Consider the following 21,730-nt stretch of genomic DNA (forward strand, 5'->3'; position numbering starts at 1 on the left):
ATGCTTCATTTTTAGGCCAAATAATTTCCTATTCTACTTGAAGTTCCAGCCTACTGTGAAATGAAGCATTTGATATTATCAAATTTAGTTATGTATCATATAAAAAAGCAATAAACTAAAATTTTGTAACAATATTTTTCAAAGAAAAAAAGCAATATACCATGATATATAAATAAATGTCTCACAGTAATGCACATTTAATGCACCAAGCACTATAATTTGAGAACACCTCTTTTGGGGAGGGGAGGGAAGGGGAGGAGAGGAGAGGGGAGGGGAGGGGAGGGGATGGGATAGAATAGAATAGAATAGAATAGAATAGAATAGAATAGAATAGAATGCTTGTGAACATAATTATATGAAAATTGTATGAGTATTCAATCTGAACTATTGCTCTGTTTCTTACTGTCCTTTAACTTTACAGATTTGAATTGTCCTTTATATAGTAAGACTGTGCTTTCATTAATTGACTATATTTATAATTCCCCTTTTCTTCAGGAGTTCAGTACTTTTTACATAGAAATCTATTTTCATTTTATACCTATAACAACTCTGCAAGGTTATTAGCTGAGATACAATAAGAAACTAAATTACTCAGTAAATTTCATGACTATTGAAGAAGGGAAAAATCCTTTCCAAAATTAACAATGATATCAAAACTCCCAAGTGCTAGCTATTTGTTTTAATAGAAAGGTTGATTTTCTGCAGCTCAACAAAAACTAAAAAAAGGAAAAAGAAAAATAGACTGAAATTAGGTCATTGCTTCATAGAATGATATCAGCTGTCTTAATTATTCAACACAAAGTAACTGCAGTGCAGTTTTGAATAAAATATTTTGGCAAGTAATTATCAGTTCTTAGAAACAGACCAACCCGCTCCCTTTGAGTAGTGGTGAGATAACCTATTAATAAGCAGTAAACACAATCTAAGTTGAAATAAGATTGAAATAAGACAAATTCATTATTGTGTGTGTGTGTGTGTGTGTGTGTTGTCTTTCCTTGCAAACATGCCCCAGAAAAAAAATGAGAAAAGAAGACCCAAGAAAACCTGATTTAACTAGTTCAAAGAGCAAAGAAGACTGTCTGCTTTGCATTTAAATCTACAAGGGATAGTTTTTTGCACAGTTGTCACTACACCATTGTAATATTGCCATGCAGGGAAATAATGTCAAGGCAGTGATGATACTGCGCAAGAAAAGCTTGTGAGTTCGGTCCCTGTAGATTATTCCTCTAATTGCAGAAAGTAATTATTGCATGTTAGCATTAGAAAACATCATTGGAAGAGGTGGCATCATTATATCAAAGGGAAGGTACCATCTGACAGAACACTGAGAATTCAGCTCAGCAAATTTTTGTTACTGCACAGAATTTAACTGGGCTTTATTCACTAGCACAGCTTTGCTGTGTTTCTGAAGTGCAGAGGCAGCAATGCGATGCTTCTGTGGATGCCATGCCCTGAGGTATACAGACAATATTGAAAAAGTTTGCAGCCAAAAGAAAGGAGGTTTTGTTGTCACAGATCGGTAAAAATAGAAATGGATCCAAAGAGATACACCTGTGAGTAGAAATCCCTTTTTTCATAAATGGAAATACCGTTCTGAATTTAATAGAATATTTCTACTAAAAGGCAATTGAAATCCGTAACATAGGATGAGATGCAATACCTTGCACCTAAGTTGATATCTTGCATAATTTATTGTAGAATTCCATGTTCAAGATTATGCACAAGACCAAATGGTGGTGGATCTTCACAACATGCAACAGCTGAACATAACTTCAAAACTGGTAATTGTGTGGTGTTTTCCATCAGTTGTGAAGGTAGAAACCTGTTTAAGGTACCTGTTTAAGACTATGTGGCCTGCACAAATCTAGAATCTTTTTATCATTACAGGTCATCTAATTTTTATGTCAGCAGATATCTTATCTCTGTATATTGACAGGGCTAACCCAAGCAACATTTCAAGATCTATCCTGTCTCAAATATTATCTTTTGAATACTGCTAGCATCAGAATTTCTTAACCTACCTTATGACTATATACATCATATATAATTTAACTCTAGTCAAATAAGTTCACTTTATATTCCTTCTGCTTACTTTTTAAAAGCTTCATCTTTAACCCTGTCAAGTAATGTCCCAGAAGCTGATTTCTTTTCATTTCCCTTTTGTCTCCTTTCAGGAATAGTAGTTTAACATGTCTGTTTTATAAATCCAGGCTAAGAAAACTTTACAAATCACATCTGATTTATTATTTAATGATTAAGCATCAGTTAATAACAAATGTAAATCCATTGTAGCATCCTTTTCCATATCACTCTTGAAATCTGGCATTTTTAAAAAAATCTTTCTAGTCCACGTAACCCCTTAACTATGGGGCTGTGGTGGGTGGGTGGGGCACAGGGGGGCGGGGGTGCAGAACCGGTTCAGTGACCTCATATCATCACCGCTACCGGCTCAGGAGAACCAGGCCAAACCGGGAGGAACCCACCACTGCCTATGACTATCATTAAGTGTTGTACCTTATGATTCTTGACGAATGTATCTTGTCTTTTTATGTACACTGGGAGCATATGCACCAAAGACAAATTCTTTGTGTGTCCAATCCCACTTGGCCAATAAAGAATTCTATTCTAGTCTATTCTAGTCTATTCTAGTCTAGTCTAGTCTAGTCTACTCTACTCTACTCTACTCTACTCTACTCTACTCTACTCTATTCTAAATGTTGCTACCTTCAGAAGCTCAGTTTTATATGACAAGGAACTCTTAGTGAATAAAATCAAACTCAGTTCTAAATAACGAGGCTTAAATCCTCTGCAAGCAATAGGTTTACCCCTCCCCCAGAGACTTCCCAAGTCTATTACCAAATTATACTTTTGACTATGCTACAAGGGAAAAATTAAAATAAATGAGAAGTTATCATACTAATTCTATTGTGATTCACATGAAATCCATTTTTATTTTTCTACCGACCTGATGGCCCTACTTTAGGGCCAATGACCTATTCCAATGCTATGGCCCAGGAAAATATGTCCCAGATTTGAGTAAAGCTAGATACCATGACACATATCTAGGGACGCGGTGGCTCAGTGGCTAAAACGCTGAACTTGTCAATCGAAAGGTCGGCAGTTCAGCGGTTCGAATCCCTAGTGCCGCGTAATGGGGTGAACTCCTGTTACTTGTCCCAGCTTCTGCCAACCTAGCAGTTCGAAAGCATGTAAAAAATGCAAGTAGAAAAATAGGGACCACCTTTGGTGGGAAGGTAACAGCATTTCGTGTGCCTTTGGGGTTTAGTCATGCCACATGACCATGGAGACATCTTTGGACAGGCTTTGAAGCAGGAGATAAGCACCGCCCCCTAGAGTCGGGAACGACTAGCACATATGTGCGAGGGGAAACTTTACCTTTAGATATCATGAACTTCATTTACAACTCAATGAATTTCAGTTGGGCACAAGGCAATCTTTGTACCCAATAAACCCAAATCCTAAACAATCTCTCCCTTATTGAAAGATTTAACCAAGCGATTTTGGTTACCTTCATCCTTTCCATGGCCAGAAAAGAACAAAGATGGTGAGCTCGTGACATCTTCTACTATAACAAAAGAATATATCATTGACAGCACCCATGGAACACAATTCTTTCTTTAAAGCGCTCCATGGCATAGGACCCGGGTACCTTCGAGACCGTCTTCTGCCACCAATAGCCTCCCACCGACCAGTCCGCTCCCACAGAGAGGGTCTCCTCCGGGTGCCATCAGCCAAGTTATGTCGGCTGGCGACATCCAGGGGGAGGGCCTTCTCTGTGGGAGCTCCAGCCCTGTGGAATGAACTGCCCCCCGAAATACGAAAGATTTCCGACCTCCGGGTGTTTCGCTGCGCTCTGAAGACCCTGTTGTTCCGCCAGGCAGGGTTACTAACATAACGTTTAAATTGGGGTATTTTAAATTTCTGGGATTTTAATTGGAGCCTAATTATTTAATGATTTTAAATTTTAAATTGTTGTTGTGTTTTTTGTGTTTTTAAATAGGCTGTACACCGCCCTGAGTCCTTCGGGAGAAGGGCGGTATAGAAATAAAATTATTATTATTATTATTATTATTATTTCTTTACTCCTCCACAATCCTGTAGAAGCCAAGATCTATGAAAGCTCTCACTTCCTCCCTTGCCCTCCTTGTTTATTCCCATTTCCTCTACCTTGAAAGAAAGTTTCCAGCAATTAGCTGGAAAGCGTACAAGAGCATTTAAACTCTCTGATTATTCACTGTAATAAATACATTTTAAAAAGTTTAGTAAATGAAGAGACATTTTTTAAGAACTAAGAAAATCATTTTTAAAAATTAGTAGAAAAAAGATGTAGCTTGTGAAACAAGGTTTAGTCTTCTTTAATGAAAATCTTTTTTTTAATGGAACAATTATTAGAGGAAAAAAGTCTTTTTCACTCTAAGTGCTCGTTTCATCAATTTCCTTTCATTTTGCTTCTTACATCCCTTTGCCACTTTGCTGATTGCTTTAACCATGCAATGAAATACTTCTACAATCAAACAGCATTCAGAGGGTTTTTTTTAATACCGCATTGTAGTTAATCTTCAGAAACCATGCTGAGGTCAGTCAGGTACATATAAATATGAAAGAATCCTCTGACAGCACAACCCTTTACATGTTTATTCAGGAAAAAAATTGTCATTCCATTAAATGAGATTTATTCCATTGAAAGTTTGCATAAGATTAAACCTGAGCTTTGATGGTTCTGTATAGATGAAATAAACAATGGAGGAAGAAATTATTAACAAAAACAAGTTTTGCCTTTTCTTTTCACAACAAACAGAAGGCATGGAAATGTGCATTTTGATAAAATTCAATTTGTGCTTTCTACAGGATTCCAGAATTGGTGAATGGTTAATGATAATAATTAGGTTCCCCAAATCTACTAAATGAAGTAACCAGATGCAACTTCACTTAAAACTTAGCTTATATTTCTTTTCTTTTTGGTCTTGAGTATCTTCCAAGACACAACAGGACTATAGATGACACCAATCATGGATTTCTTGTTTGCTTTTTCTCATGTAAATGACAATTGCTTGAGATTGGTATATTTCCATACAGTTCTGATCTTTATTAGAGAAACTTCCATCTTGTTTTCCAAAACCAGAGGTGGCATATAGAATATTGGGAAACGTAGAAACACTTCCTTGTCTTTTGCAGTAAATTGTAATTAAAAATATTTCAATTTCCCCAGAGTTCCAATTGATTTTAAAACAGTATATCATAAATTGCCTGCAGTATTAGACCAATGCAGTATTGTATTCTTTAATATTCATATATAGCAAACCCAAATCCATTTATATTCCAATTATGACACTTACTACCTATGGCATTCCAATCTCTTGGAATTGGACTGTTATAATTGTTAGTGAAGGATTGCTTTAAAAATTTTATAATCATCACAAGAAATAGGAAATTATAGCGCTGCAGGTGCATAACTTTTAAAATAATGAATTTTAAGCCATTAATTTATTTTGTAATCAATTATCAGATTTAAATAGAAATGGGAATAAGTCTTTTTCATGTGAAGGAATGTAAAAACATCATTTTCTTTGTGCAATAAGATAAATAATAAAGCAACTGACTATAAAATTTTGGAATATGAGAATTATTTGAACAGACATAATAAAGAAAAACTGAAGTGAAATTGAGCAGGAATGTTAATTAAAAATCATAAACAATATTGATAAGGTAGCAGAAAAGTGGACAAGGTACATCCAAACTGCAAGAAAAATATGCCCTTAAATTAATGTCAGAAAGAGACATGTTGGAGTAAGCTATGCTGTGTTCTAATTTACCTTTGCCCTGTGACTCTTGAAATGTTGTTACACAATTCCATTATTCTTGGCCACTGGCTAGGCAGCCTGAGCTTGGTGTAGAATTTATACACCAAATTACAGAGGATCTAAGCTGGAGAAAATATAGTTCTATTTATTATATTATCTGTTGAAAGTATTTTAAGACTGTTCTCAAGATCATATACGCTAACTTATTTAAATTGTTTCATTGTTTTTTAAGAAATATGGGTTTACTTAGGAGAAGCTGATTAACTTTCCTTCATAAAATGATATTATGAGCATACAAGTATTATGCTTGTATGCTCATACAAGTATTATGCTCCACGGTGGTGCAGTGGTTAGAATGCAGTACTGCAAGTTACTTCTGCTGCTGCCGGCTGCCTGCAATTTGGCAATTCGAATTTCACCAGCCTCAAGGTTGACTCAGCCTTCCATCCTTCTGAGGTCGGTAAAAAGAGGATCCAGATTGTTGGGGGCAATATCCTGACTCTGTAAACTGCTTAGAAAGGGCTGTAAAGCACTGTGAAGCGGTATATAAGTCTAAGTGCTATTGCTATTGCTATCCTCCCACTCACGTGTTGCGATGCAAAGCACCATGTCCAAATAACTGCATTAGTGAATGCATGGAAGGCATTAAAAAGAGTTGGTTTGTATAGTCCTCAGGTAGTAAACTGATATGCTTGTAATCACAGTTAATAAAAAGATCAATTAAACGGTAGGAAAAGGATTCCTATCCTGCTTTATCTTATTGCATAAAGAATTTTCATTGAAATCTATATGCATTTTGTAATGTATTGAAACATAGCCCAAAACAATGCTATTAATTGTTTATTTTATTGTTCTGCTATTTTATTTCTGTCCTGTTTATACTCTTTTCATTTTTTCCTTTCTATTGTTGTAGAATTCCTAGAGTAGCCCCATGGTGAGATAGGTGGCAAATCAATTTAACAGATAAATAAATAACAATCAGAAGAATATTTTCTGTTCATGAAGTTATTTAGAAGCCATGAGTTATTTTCTACCTGCCACTATTTCATCAGCTATTTAGATGATTCTAACTGATATTATCAGGAAGTGTTCTGCCCCAGCTACAGATCCCAAAGAACACAGCACACACAAACTCTGAACAAAACTTAGTTTACTCAAATAACACAGTTTTAGCAAATGCTGGCTGTTAATAGGTGATCTTAACAGCCTGTCAGAATTCCACAGATAAGATAATCAGAGTCTTACTGGAGTTGGCAGAAAGCCCAGAAGCAAGGTTGCAGAGAAATCCCCATGCGATGATTAGCGAACTAAAGTTGTTTCCTGCAGCTTGTTGCAAGTTGTGTTCTTTCTTAAATAGGCTAAGGGAGTGGCCAATTAGCCCCAAGCCTTACTCTCGAAGAGATCTCTTCCTGAGGTACCACTCCTGCCTTTTGGCAGCTCTGCGTGCCCGTGCATTGAGAAGAGGCTCTTCCTCTTCATCCTCTTCACTTAAAGGAGCCTCTGGAGGTTCTGAAGATCCTGACTGAATCCCTGCCTCTGGCACCACATCTTCTTCAGCCTCCTCACTGTCTGACTTGAGCACCGGCTGCACAGGCTGCTGGCGCAGCACCATACCAGCCTCCTCGTCGTCGGGATCAGCAACAATCCACACAGGCCACTGGTGGGCTACAACAGGAAGGCAGCAAAGTTCAGCAATCCATTTCTTTAAAAACAAAAAGTAATATTGGTCCATGAATTGAACAGTTAAAGCGAACCATAAAGAAATCTATATCTGAGATCCAGGAATCCTTTTTTTTTTCTGATAAATTTGCATGCAAGGACACCTGATGCAGATGAGGCTGAAAGTAGTAATTGGCTCAACATTCAATTGGTGAATTTTATGGTTCAGTATAAATTTGTACCTACATGTCATTGATTTTCTTTGCTTTTAGTTTTACAGATAAGAGTGCCTAGCCATGATCTATTGCTACACTTGGAAAATCTTTACTATCTAATACTGTATGTAGAAATTAATTTCTGACTTATATTTCATTCAAGAAAATACCTATTTGTTTGTTTGGACATTTTAATTCAAACATAAAAAGTAGAAAGCTTCAAAGGATAAAAAAAAAGACTCAGAAAATATAGTAAGAATTACATTACTCTAGAGACAATTTATTCCATTATATGGGTTTCACCAGAAAAAAACCAAACTAGTTATTGTTAAATGATAACTGTGATGTGATCCATAAAAATGTCCATTGTTACAGAGATTTTTCTGTTTGCGTTTGTATTTGTTTTATGTAAAAGTATGTCAACATTTTTAGGCCAAGGCCAATTAAATCATTTTTAGAGCACCAAGAGAGTCCCTTAGCAACAGGTTTGCACAATATACACGATGAGACATCTGTGTCCTCACTGACCAACTCTGTTTCTCTCTAGGAAGAGGAAACCCAATTTCAGGTCACTTGCTGTGTGTTCCTTATTAAACTGCTTCTTGCTGCTTTGCAACAATTATTGATTTGGAGTGCATCTTTGTGCATAAATTTGTGCCCTTTTCTCTGGGGTCTGTGATATGGGGTAAACAATTCAAAAACTCACCTGAAATTGTTAGGGCTGAGAAGGTTTCCTAGCCTGATTTAAAAGTGAAGAAGAAAGGAAAGGAACAAAAGGCAGTTTCCATTCATAATTCACAAATCGAGACCATGTTTTCACACAAATGCCATTTTTCCTGCTCCACCATTCCCCATTCCCATTCTAAATCCTCACAATCACATTGGTATTTGCTCAAGAATGTTCTGGTCCTGCTGAGAAAACTCCATTAGAACAATGCTTGTTCCTGAGGCCCAAATGAGGAAATGCAAAACCTGGTGCTCTAATGCAGGGATCTCCAACCTTGGCAACTTTAAGACTTGTGGACTTCAACTACCAGAATTCCTCAGCCAACTTTGCTGGCTGCGGAACTCTGGGAGTTGAAGTCCACAAGTCTTAAAGTTGCCAAGGTTGGAGACCCCAGCTCTAATGCATCCTTCCTCCTAGTATCCTTGCTTTGCTTATTTTTACAGAGATGAGTAAAGCATAACCTTGGTAGGAATGGTACCGGTAGTAAGGTATAATGGTGCCTCCATTTCAGAAATGAGCTAAGAATGCCGAAAAGCAGGGAAGTGTGACAAGATAGGAATTCTGGTCAATAGGAAACCACCTTCTCTTAACTCAAAAAGAAAAGTTTTTTTTAAAAAAAAATATTTGCAGATGTTCCTCTGGAGCAGCAAACAGCCTGAAATTAATCAGCTCGATAAATATTTTATTATGGTCACACACCTGATTTAAAAATTAAAAAATTAAAATAAAATGTAACAGAACAGAACAAGACATAATAGTTAGGGGCAAGTCCATTGATGGAGTGGCCAAAGTCTGCCTAATTTTATAGATAATATAACAGAACATAGATATGTTCATGGAGACTATATCTAACTGATCTGATAGTAACAGATATACATAAAACATAACAGAATTCCCCAGATATATTTTACCAGATGGGGAGTTATAAAATGAGCCCATGAATCCTTATAGAGTGTACAACATAACAGGACATGAGCTATGGTTTCAATTGCCACTTGTCTGCAGGACACAATCTTAGCTCATATAGGACTTTTTTGTATCAGTCCTTCAGAATTGCTGTAGAAAGCGCATTATAATGTACTAGAGTTAATGCCCTCCAAAATCTATAAACAATTATATAATAAATATCTTACTCAAGAAAATATTCTTGGATAGAGCAGACAGGTTACATTGGACTTCCTGGTTTTTAATACATGATTTAAATGCACTGAGTACACATGCACAGGTCATCAGTAGGAACTGCTCCTTGGAGAGGCTCGATGTTGGAGTTTTTGTGAAATAGACTTAACCTATGTTGCTTTATAATTATTCTCCATAAGAAAAGAGCTCAAATCTGTGGGAAAGATTTCAGCCAGTGTGTTGTGATTCTAGTCCATGGGTGTCAAACTCGATTGCGTCATGAGGCAGAGCGTGACATATCATGACATTTTTTGCCTTTGCAGAGCCGGGGTGGATGTGGCCTGCATGTGACGTATCTGGCCCACAAGCCACCAGTTTGAGACAGGCCTGTATCTAGTCTGTGGACCTTTATTGACATAGACAGTCCTAATTTCTCACCTCATACTCTTTTAGGAATGCAGAGGACTATCTGATGTAAAGCCTTAGAATTTGGGTTGAAGCTTTCAAGAGGGGTAAAGGAAGAATAAGTTTCTAACTGAGCACCAAAAAGTAATTGTGCATAAGTGTTAGCTGAAAATAGCTTCAGTGCTGTTGGTATATATTGTGGTCCTCTGGTGAAATAGAAGCATTGGATTGCGGTCACTGTTTGTTTTGGGGGTTTTTTGTTTTGTTTTGTTTTTGTAATCAGCTCAGTTTGTGCTGTTATCTGCAAGCTCCAGAATATCAAAGGGAGAGTGGAATCTTGGATTAGAAAAAAACTTTGCAAGTATACAAAACATGTACTCCCCCATGATGACAAAATAAAATCTGTTTCTAAATTTAATAAATTTAGAATCTATTGCTCTAATTTGTGGAAAGCTGTAATCTGGACATTCGAAGAAAAGCAAGATAGGTTGTTAGTTGCTCTTCCTTCTTTCAGTTTGTAGCCTGACCAAGGATATCAAGTAACAGTAAATATGGTCTTTATAATACAAAGGTCCTCTTTGTTAATATCAGGCCAGTTGCTGTAGACCATCTATTATCCAGGATTTGTTCCTGGATGAAAACATTGCTTTCACATCCATTATGGACCCACGATTAGGAAAAAAGGAGGAAGTTAATCTCTCCAAGCTTTGTCTGCTAGATTTTCTGTGATGTAGCACTTAGGGCTTGAGTGCCACAGGCTACTGAAATTCCAACTCAAGCAAAAGCTCCATCTGACCTTCTGTCAATTTTGCATGTTTATTGTTATACCTGGGTTGATATACTGCCTGCCATCATGAACGTGTTCCAATTGCTGACCTTGTCAATCAAAAGTTCAGCGATTCGAATCGTAACGGGGTGAGCTCCCGTTACTTGTCCCAGCTTCTGCCAATCTAGCAGTTCGAAAATGCAGCACGTTAAAAAATGCAAGTAGAAAAATAGGACCACCTTTGGTGGGAAGGTAATAGCATTCCGTGCGCCTCTGGCATTTAGTCATGCCGGCCACATGACCACGGAGACATCTTCAGACAGCGCTGGCTCTTCGGCTTTCAAACGGAGATGAGCACTACCTCCTAGAGTTGGGAATGACTAGCACATATGTGCGAGAGGAACCTTTACCTTTACCTTATATAAACGCAACAGCACAGTCATTGAATTTGATACTCGTTTTGGTTGGGAATGGTGATCAGGAACTACAAATGGAGGCAAATATACAAGTCACAGGCACAACCAGGCACCACATATATACTATGCATAGAATAGCTCAAAGCACACATTCTGCTAAAAAAGACATTCCCTGAGGATGGGCTCCAGAAGACCAAACCTCTGGTCCCAGTGATTGACCCAGATTGGATCCTACAAAAACTACAAACTTAATTGCATTGTTGTGGAGAGCTTTCTCTTTAATTAGTTTTCAACTGGAAGAAACTATAAACTCCTGTAGGTATGAAGGACAGGTTAAAACAGTGTGATCTCAATGTTTGGTCAGCAACATCTGAAGGGGAGACAAAGGGTCAAACCAATGAAAGAAGCATTGGAGTTATATGATGCAAGCCCTACTCCTTCTCTGCATGCAACATGTCTCACACATACCTAGTGCTACTTTGTTCATTTTGAAGAAAATGGTTAGAACCTATAGATGTGGCTATGTTGGATAGACCCTGATATTTTCCTGAATACACATAGGAAATTTTCTATCTTGTCTGACAGTAATGTTATTGATAAGTTGGTTAATGTATGGAATAGAAAAATGGCTTGAGTATTATCACAATCATTCTTAAGTGTCATATTTCATTTAACAGAGCTGTACTGTTACCTCCAGGTTGTGAAGACCAAGGATGCAAGTAGTTAAAAATGGAACTACCCTGTTTTCCCAAAAATAAGACATCCCCTGATAGTAAGTCCAATCGGGCTTTTGAGCGCATGCGCTAAAATAAGCCCTCCCTGAAAATATTTAAACGCAGAGCTGGAAATCAGGTAAGATGGTAAGAGGAGCCCCATCTTGCTTCATGCACCCCAAAATAATAAGACCTCCCCAGAAAATAAGGCCAAGTGCTTATTTCAGGGTTCAAAAAAATATAAGACAGGGTCTTATTTTCAGGAAAACACGGTCGATAAAAATGTGGTAAAAGATCTCTCTGAAGAGGATACATTGAACATCAACTGGATGAAATGAACCAAAGCTTACTTATTAAGTTGGTGTTGTTTTGTTAATGTAGCCTTACAATTATTTTAGTCTTACAATAAAATAGATTTTAGCTTATCTAGTCATGTTGCCTATATGGTTTACCTGGGAAGGCTAATAAAAACGGATTGTCTGGACCAATTTCAATTGGATTTTGGTTGATACTGAGTGCTTTCTCACCTTGTTGAATAATTAACACCATAAATTAGGTGGGAAGAATGGTACCCCACTAGTTCTTTTTAGTGATGCTACAGAAGAGTAGCAAGGAGTTTAGTGATTTTTACCTTTTCTCCATCTGCATGTAGCATTTGTATAGCTTTCTCTATTCGTGTAGGATTCCCTGTAGGTTTTGTAAGTTTCACTAAGGATCAGACAATCATCTTCAGGTTATTTGTAAGTTGCATCTTTATGCAAAGTAGTATAGAGTATTGGAAAGATTATATTTAATTAAAACATATTCCTCACACAAGTCTAGAGGACAACAGCCTGCAGAAAGGGAGATCGGTGAACAAGTACTGCTTTCTATTGGTAATCTAGCTCCAGTGAAGTAATAAGTAGGCTTGAACATTGTGTAACATTAATATTAGGCTACATAAGTGACAATGAGATGAAACTAAATCCAGAAAACATAGAAGTAATATGATAAGGGGGAAAAACTAAACTTGGAAATTGAAAATAAATGCGGGATGAGGTTGCTCTCCTCAGAACATAAGAGTGGAAATTGGTGGTTATCTCAATCATGCAAAGACATCAAGCATTTCACTAAATAAAAGTTACTTTAGAAAAAGTGAGGGAAAACCCCAGAGTTTAAATTCTCAAAAGTATGTATGTGAAATCTGTTACAGACAATTAGCTGTCACAAGTGAATCTTCATTTTTGTCTGCAATAATCTAATCTAGCCACATTTCATTTATGTGCCTTCTGCCAATCCCAACTGAGAAGATGAAGTAACATTAAGCTCTGGAGGTCAGTGATTTACTGCTAAAGCAAATACAAAATTTAATACAGAAACACCATATTCATACTTGGGAAGTGTTCCTTGACCAGCACTACCACATGCAGCTGTCACTAGAAAATATATGGTAAGAAGCACATTTGTACAATTATGGCTAAAGCAAACTGCTACCATTCCTAGATCATCGGGTTCTGGAAAACCTTGGAAAATGTGAGAGCCAGGTTGCTAATCAGTCTTAGATATAAGGATCTCTTAATATATCTCAAAATAGCATTTTGGGCAGAGAACAGGTATTGGGAAGCATTTAAAAAGATAAAGGTTCCCCTCACACATATGTGCTAGTCGTTCCCGACTCTAGGGATAGATGCTCATCTCTGTTTCAAAGCAGAAGAGCCAACACTATCCGAAGACGTCTCCGTGGTCATGTGGCCAGCATGACTAAATGCCGAAGGCCTTCTCTTCCCACCAAAAGTGGTCCCTATTTTTCTACTTGCATTTTTTACATGCTTTCGAACTGCTAGGTTGGCAGAAGCTGGGACAAGTAACGGGAGCTCACCACCATTACACGGCCCTAGGGATTCGAACTGCTGAACTGTTGACCTTTCGATCAACAAGTTCAGCATCTTAGCCACTGAACCACCACATCCCTATAATCATTATCATTATCATCATTATTATATTATTATAATTATTATAATTATATAAACAATTACCATTTTTTTGGAGTATAAGACACACCTTTTTCTCCGAAAAAAGAGGGTGAAAATCTGGGTGCGTCTTATACTCCGAATGTAGCCCTGCCCAGCCTCGCAAACGGAGATTTCAGAGGTTGAAAGAAGCCTCTGAAATGGAGCTCCAGAAAAAAAGCTTCTGAAAGGCTTTTATCTAAAATAATATGGTAAGCAACAAAAGAAAAATCAGTAAAGGTTCTAACCAAACTATGCTAACAAATCTGGAGAATGACACAATAACCAACAGATCAGAAGAGGTTAATTTATATACCAATACCAAAGAAAGGAGATTGAAGAGAGTACAGATAGTCCTTCCAAAAAAAAAAAGCCACTGAAAGAAGCTTCAGAAAAAAAGCCTCCAAACAGAGGTTCAGAAAAAAAGCCTTTTTTCTGAAGCTCTGTTTCGGAGGCTTTCAGAGGCAGAAAAAAAAGTGTGAAAAAAAAATCTGAAACAGATTTTCAGAAGCAGAAAAAAAAAGCAAGGCACAGAGCTCACAACCAACCAACCTGTTGCTAAAATTCACCTCTGGGAACAGCTGATTGGAGGCAAATCCAACCATCAATCAGCTTTTTTCTTATTTTTCTCCCCAAAAACTAAGGTGTGTCTTATACTCTGGTGCATTTTATACTCTGAAAAATATGGTATTCCACCCTATTTTGCCTTGGTCAGGCCCCACATGGAATACTATGCTTAATGCTACAATAGTTTTTATTTAGAATAAAAATAAAATAGAAAACCAGCACAGGCAATTTTTAACCATGGCAAGGAACATAGCTAGAACAGAATGCCAGCAAAGCAATCTGCTCTTTTGATTATCTGAAGAAAATATGGCTGAATATGGCTTGAAAGAGACAGAAGGTGGCCTTTCCCCTAATGTAGGATTGTTTTCCACTCTGGGCCAGGTTGTAGATTGTTAGACTTCATTGGGCCAGGTTGTAGATTGCTAGACTTCATGTGTAGAGTTTTGGCTGTTTTAGAAGTGTATGGACGCTCATGCCACCAGGTTTGTCTAGCTCTAATATTATGACATGTTGGAGATAGACCTAACATTTGTTCTGCCTACCCCAAATCGTAGGTCTGTATAATGCCCCATTGTTTAACTACTACTTCTTTTTAACTCCTGTTTTTTGCAGTTTATATATAGAATGGAATGGAATAGAATGGAATAGAATAGAATTCTTTATTAGCCAAGTGTGATTGGACACACAAGGAATTTGTCTTGGTGCATATGCTCTCGGTGTACATAAAAGAAAAAAAACATTCGTCAAAAATCATAAGGTACAACACTTAATGATAGTCATAGGGAAATAGTCAATATAAATCTTAAGGATACCAGCAACAAGGTTACAGTCATACAGTCATAAGTGGGAGGAGATGGTTGATAGGAACAATGAGAAGATTAATAGTAATGCAGACTTAGTAACTAGTTCGACAGTGTTGAGGGAATTATTTGTTTAGCAGAGTGATGGAGTTTGGGAAAAAACCTGTGTCTAGTTGTTCTGGTGTGCAGTGCTCTATAGTGTCGTTTTGAGGGTAGGAGTTGAAACAGTTTATGTCCAGGATGCGAGGGGTCTGTATCTGCTTGTAGTTAATGTCATAGAAGTATAACACTAGTTGCTGTTGCTGTTGCTGTTTTTGATGTTCTCCATGGTTTCTTTATTAATTCTAAATACTGGCTGCGAGTCAGTACTGGAAGAAGGATCCAAACTAACAATGCAGGTTCTAAGTTCTTATGCAGCCAGTTTAGGCTACCTCATTCATAAAAAGTGGATTTATTTGGATTTTTGGGCTAGTTTGAGTTTGCAAATAAAAAAAAGCTGGCTGTCCAATTACTGAACATGCCTTTAAGAAATATAAAAATATTTTACTGAAGAAAGTCACATAAGAAATGCATAGCCAATTTATTCAGGAGCCAGCTTCAAGTTTCACTTGGTGCATCATTGATAGGGATTAGTCACAGCAGAAAGGCAAATGTGTTTGTTTGTCTTTCTTCCTTGCAAAGGCCATTAACATGTTTTAAAAATTCAATAGACAGCTTTGCACAGCATCAGCTCAGTTGAAATCCTTTGTCTTCTTCTACCTTATGAGCAAGATGCCAGATTGCAAAAGAAATGTTTAAACAATGCCCAAGATACTTTAATTGTAAATATGTAAAAACAATCAAGTTAAGTAACAATGACAATTATTGCTCCATAAATTAAACAGCATTATATATTTAACCAACTAAGAAATAATATAACTGTAATATTCTTCCAGTAACATTGGTAAAACTCTTCACATATCCATCTGGATTTCTTACAGCGGGACTCAAAACAATAGCAACAAAGAAGAAAAAGGACAGTATCAATGTACCTTTTCATGATCCTGAATAATCCTCAAGTGATATAAAAGATCCTCCTACATAAGTCAGATACTTTCCTCATTAGATCCTTCCCAGAAGAATGCAGTGGCATTTTCAGTCATTCAATAATAAAGGACACCCACTGAATTTAGCCCTGGTACATTTAACCGATCATGTTGGGAGAAGTGGAAATAGTCATTATATGGATAACTTTTAACATAGTTAATTTTTTTGGCATATAAATCAGTGGTGGGTTGCTACTGGTTCACTCCAGGTCTGGCGAACTGGTAGCGGCAGTGGCAGGAGGCTCCGCCCACCCGCACGGACAGCTTTGCGCATGCACAGAAGCTTCTGTGCATGCGCAGCAGTGTCACGCGTGCGTGCCCATGAGCAAACCAGTAGCAGCCGAAATTGAAACCCACTACTGATATAAATTGTCACACTGGAAATATACACACACATCCATGATCGGTGGTATTTGATTAGATGATTTGGGCATAGTTTTGAAGCAAATCCCTATTGTAATCATTGGTTGTTTACATATAATTTTAATCTGATAGTAGAGGGGTTTTTTTCTCTGTAATAGTCACATAGATACGCTGCCATTTTAGTGTATTGTTCTATTTTTGACCTTTTAATGTTTGTGAATGAGGGGTTTTTTTTTATTTTCTTTCTTCATATCCTTGCATAGTGGGCCTTAGACAGATGGTCAAAGCATCTAATTTTTCATGCTGCAGACAAATGAGTGAAAAGATCTCTTGTTTAATTAGTAAGTTTCTCACTACCATTGGAGATTTTTAGATTTGCCTATATTCAAATCAGATTTGATTTAGATTCAACTAGTGGCCTAGAATCTAAATCAGATATTCCCAGATTGGTACTTTGCATATTTTCTTACAGCTCCATCACCTCCAGCATCCCAATCATGCAAACAAAGGTTGGTAAAAATTGAAGTTTGGACATTGAAGAGAGTTTTTTAAACATTTGAATCTCGTGGATCTTGTTCATTAAAAAAACATTCCTGAAACCTCTGATTTATAAAATGGTAGCCTTGGGATTTTGTCATGGGAGAACAAGCCCTATTCTTTTCATTGGACCTCATGAAGTTCCTGAAAAGCCTTTGGCTTTCATGGAAGACTTTGTGAAGGATTTTAAAATTCAGAACACTAGAGTGAGAAAGTTTAAATCTCAGCCATTGCTTCCAGGTCTGTAATTATATTGTTTTTTTTTATAGCATTCCAAACTAACAGTCATAGAGTTGGAAGGGACCTTGGAGGTCATCTAGTCCAACCCCCTGCTCACACAGTAGGGATTCGAACCACCGACCTTTCTGATCGACAAGCTCAGTGAGCCACCTAGTTTTCTATCCAGTCCCCCCAAATCAGAGCTATCTGGTAATTAAACAAATATTAGATGATTAATCAGATAAATTTCAATCAGTGAGTAAATAAATAATACCTCTATACATTTTCCAGAGAATGCAGTATATGTCTGTGTCTTTGTGTTTGCATATCCAAAAATGGCATTTTTTTCTTTATGTCAAATTTAAATATAAATATTTAAAAGTTGATTAGATTGAAGATTGTTGCTGTATGCCAACTTTTAGCAGTAGTTAAAAGAATTGCATAATCAGTGCCAATCCAAACTAATGGTTGGCTTATGTTAATCAGTATAAATCTAGTCTGTTTTTTTGCCTATTTTGCTTGCATAATAATCTCATTGTTCATTTTCCTTAATGTTTTTTTTTAAAAAATGACTTTTTAAAAAGTTAAAGGCGAAGGTTTTAATTTGTGGACTATTAATATTATGCAAAAATACAATACCACCACTTTGTGGTTTTTTTAAAAAGGGGGAGAAATATAAATATTGTAATTAATTAATTAACTACCGTACTGTAACCAAAGGAAACAAAGAATTCTCAGAAGCTCCATAAAAAAATAATAATGGATGTTGGCTGTGATTACTGTCATGACTCTAGTCTACTAAAAGTCATGCAAGATAATATGAACAATTGGGATGGAACCTTAAAGAAAATTGTATTAGAAATAAAATAAAATTAATAGCCCCTGTGGCTTTCTTTGCAATTATTATTCTAGGTGCTGTTTCTTATGTTAATTTTCATGTTACTTTAATTCTGTCTGATTGTTTTTGGCTAGTGTGCAAACCCTGTATGTTGTCTGGAGCTGATGAAGGCAGTTAACAATGAATATTTGATTGTATTTACACACCACATTGGTATTCTATTCACATGTCCTTGGTCTGATCTTGTAGCATAGTGAATGCTTCTGGGGAGGCAGTCATCTTCTTCAGTGTGCATTGATTTCAGCAGATGAACAGCCTGCCATTTTCAGTATCTTTTATTGTGGCTGCAGAATGCATTTATAAATCACATTAGAGGATTCTTGCAAAGAAATATAGGTTGCATTATAAATCTGAATAGCCCTCTCCTGGCATATCTGCATCACAGGCAGTTCTAAACCTTCCAAAGCACATCCGTTCTGCAGATTCCAAGTTAAAATTTCCACGTAAATTGTCAAATTTATAATCTACGATAGAGAAATATATGCTCAAATGTGCAAAAAATACTATTGCTATAGACTGGATAACTTCATGAGCTGTGGTGGCGCAGTGGTTAGAATGCAGTACTGCAGGCTACTTCTGCTGACTGCCGGCTGCCAGAAGTTTGGCAGTTTGAATCTCACCAGGCTCAAGGTTGACTCAGCCTTCCATCCTTTCAAGGTTGGTAAAATGAGGGCCCAGATTGTTGGGAGCAATATGCTGACTCTGTAAACTGCTTAGAGAGGGCTGTAAAAGCACTATGAAGCGGTATAAAAGTCTAAGTGCTATTGCTATTATTCCTGCATGAAATATCCTGAACTCCGCTGCTTGGATCAAAAATTAGTTATCAAATTGTGTATTTCTCAGCAGCATCTGCAGGTTTTGGCTGTTTTCAAGAGTCTGATCCCACTGCCCCCCATGAGGAGGTGGCCTACAGCATCCGAGCAATGATACTACAAAAAGGGAAAATTAGAAAGACGAAGTGTCTGCTTCATGTCAAAGGAAGATAATATGGGAAGAGAGGGTGGAAGCATTCATTTGGGCAAACATCTAGGAAAGCTAAAGAAAGGCATGGTACTAGAGGGAGGAAGAATCAATAAAAGGAAAAACCAGCGCATAAGTATCCAACCTGTCAGATTGTTTTTCCTGAATGTATGGCAAGGGCAATAAAGGGCAATAGAGAAATGATCTATCAGGCAAAGGCAATAGAGAAATGATCTATCAGGCAAGGGCAATAGAGAAATGATCTATCATTTGTGGTGACCATAACCCAGACTGTGCATCAGCCCAACTCTTGCAACTCACTGCAGTCTCGACCAAAATTTCTGAAGTTATCCTAAGAAACAATCCAGGAATTCAGCAGCTGAGGATGTAGTATGAAATTGCCAAAGATGCAGCAACAGGAACAGAATGTGACTTTGAAGGTAGAGTTAAACAACACATTCAATGGATGTGTTAAGAAAGGGAAAAGGGAAGAAACTTCCCAGATAAACTAAGCTGAAACATCAATGGCCAATTAAAGTGAAGAAAAGAGTTAGAAATTGGGGAGGAATGATCCTTGGATATTGCCAGAAGCCTTCTTGGCAAAAATAGAAGGCAGACCAGGAAATGTTTATGTACAAATGAAGGAAGTTTGTAACAAGGCCAAGGTACTGAAAGGGTGAGGGTGAAATAATATCCATGTATTATTGACTTGGGAAAGCATTAGTGAGAAAATGGAGGAATAAAGCCTCATTTCTGATGTGAGTTGCAGGACAGGGCTTTCTTTCTTGAGAGACTTGGATAGCAGCAAGGCAAAAAAAGGCGGGGGGGCTGAATAATGTTTACTCCTAGGCATTGCAGATGTTTTATGTAAAAAGGTAGACTGGTTCAACCCTTTTTGAAAATGAAACCAATAGCCCAGTCACAAGTAAATTTGCTTATTCTATGATTTTATTAATCATGTGCATGTGTAATAATGTATTAAAAAGTCATAATGGCAGGTTACTATTGCTCAATGATAATGGCAACAGCACATCACGTAGAGGGTTACAGAAGACTGACTGCCATCCTTCACAGTCACCTGGAAAGAAATCCAGCTGAATTCATGTTTTTTTAAAAAAAATAGAATGGTATAAAGAGTGAAAAGTTTAATAAGAAAAAAGAATATTTAAAGAATTATATTGGAAAAAATATAAACTAATTAAGGAGAGCCAAAGGAATACAGCAATTGGCTTTGGGGAGATGAGTGAAGACACTTTTAAAATCCATTGGGGAAAAAACAAACAGTACAAATAAGAAATCCTTCACTTGAAAGAAAGAGAAATTTGTAGACTAGTTTTAAAAAGTTTTACAGGGTTTTTTCTTGTCTATTGTGTGCTGATGAAGTCTACTGGTTTCAATCAACAGAAGTAAAATTTCTTCCTAAAATTAAAATGTTTATAAAGCACTGGACAGCACTGAAATTATCTAGGATATATTTATATTTCATTGTAGCATTTACTTATTTGGGCTTAAGGACTCCTTTAGGTGCAAAGTATTCTAAACCATATAGGCTCCTGTAGAGTTAAAAAGATTAAAACAATATATTATAATAGTACAAAAAACAAATCATTATCACCATTCATCATGCTAGAGAAGATTACTGTCCATAGCATGATATCCATATGTTGCAGTAGAGGGGCATATTTTTTTTATCAAGCTCCAAAGATTTTCTGAAATAGCCCAGTCTTCTTCAATAGGGTCCAGGTCACTCATAAAAGGAGTTTTGGTCAGCAATCTGAAACTCAACAAGAATGGGAAAATATTGCCTTTTTTTGCCTCTTTGTAGGCTTGAACTTGAGTTCTTCCATAAATTGTTTCCCATTTGTCACTTTGTTCTTTATGTCTTAGAGCAGGGGTGTCCAATCTTGGCAACTCTAGGACTTGTGGACTTCAACTCTACAAGTTGTAGCTGGCTGGGGATTTCTGGGAGTTGAAGTCCACAAGTCTTAAAGCTAGACACCCCTGTCCTAGAACTTCTCAGTAAACCATAGAACTTCCATGAATCAGGAAGTACAGAATGCCATTCTGGTGCAAACTTGTCCATGGTTCCAGGCATCACCTCCAAGTTCCTTAGCAGATCTGCCAATCAGATCTTAGAAAATTCTCCAACAGCCCTTTGGAAACCAACTGAATCTATATTCAATGCTTGGATATGCTTCTGGAAGGAGAAGGCATTTGTCAGTTGTAGCAATCAGAGAGTAATCCTATCCTGATAAAAGGCATCTGCTCTGAAATAAATAAGCTTTGTGTGACCAACCTCATGAATCATATTCATAAAATTCATAAAATTCTTTATCAGCAGGAACATTTCAATATACAAGTTAGTCTGTTGTCTGAAGTTTATGGGTTTAGGAAGCCTTTTTTCTCTAGTAGATCTACTTGACAATCAAAAACTACTTCAGCTGACAACCTTGATTTCAAACACAGCTACT

At 37.0% G+C, this 21,730-nt stretch overlaps 1 long non-coding RNA gene across 1 annotated transcript in view; it reads left to right on the forward strand.

Moving 5' to 3' along the window:
• The first annotated feature begins 1,394 nt into the window (after positions 1-1,394).
• Positions 1,395-21,730, forward strand: part of LOC117668420 (uncharacterized) — a 79,142-nt gene continuing 58,806 nt past the window's right edge. Inside the window, exons 1-2 of the long non-coding RNA XR_004592280.2 lie at positions 1,395-1,553; positions 1,699-1,781. This is a non-coding gene — a long non-coding RNA (uncharacterized LOC117668420). The remainder of the gene's footprint in view (positions 1,554-1,698; positions 1,782-21,730) is intronic.

The sequence above is a fragment of the Pantherophis guttatus genome, chromosome 3 (assembly GCF_059756535.1).
Source record: "Pantherophis guttatus breed Tessera chromosome 3, ASM5975653v1, whole genome shotgun sequence".
NCBI lineage: Eukaryota > Metazoa > Chordata > Lepidosauria > Squamata > Colubridae > Pantherophis > Pantherophis guttatus.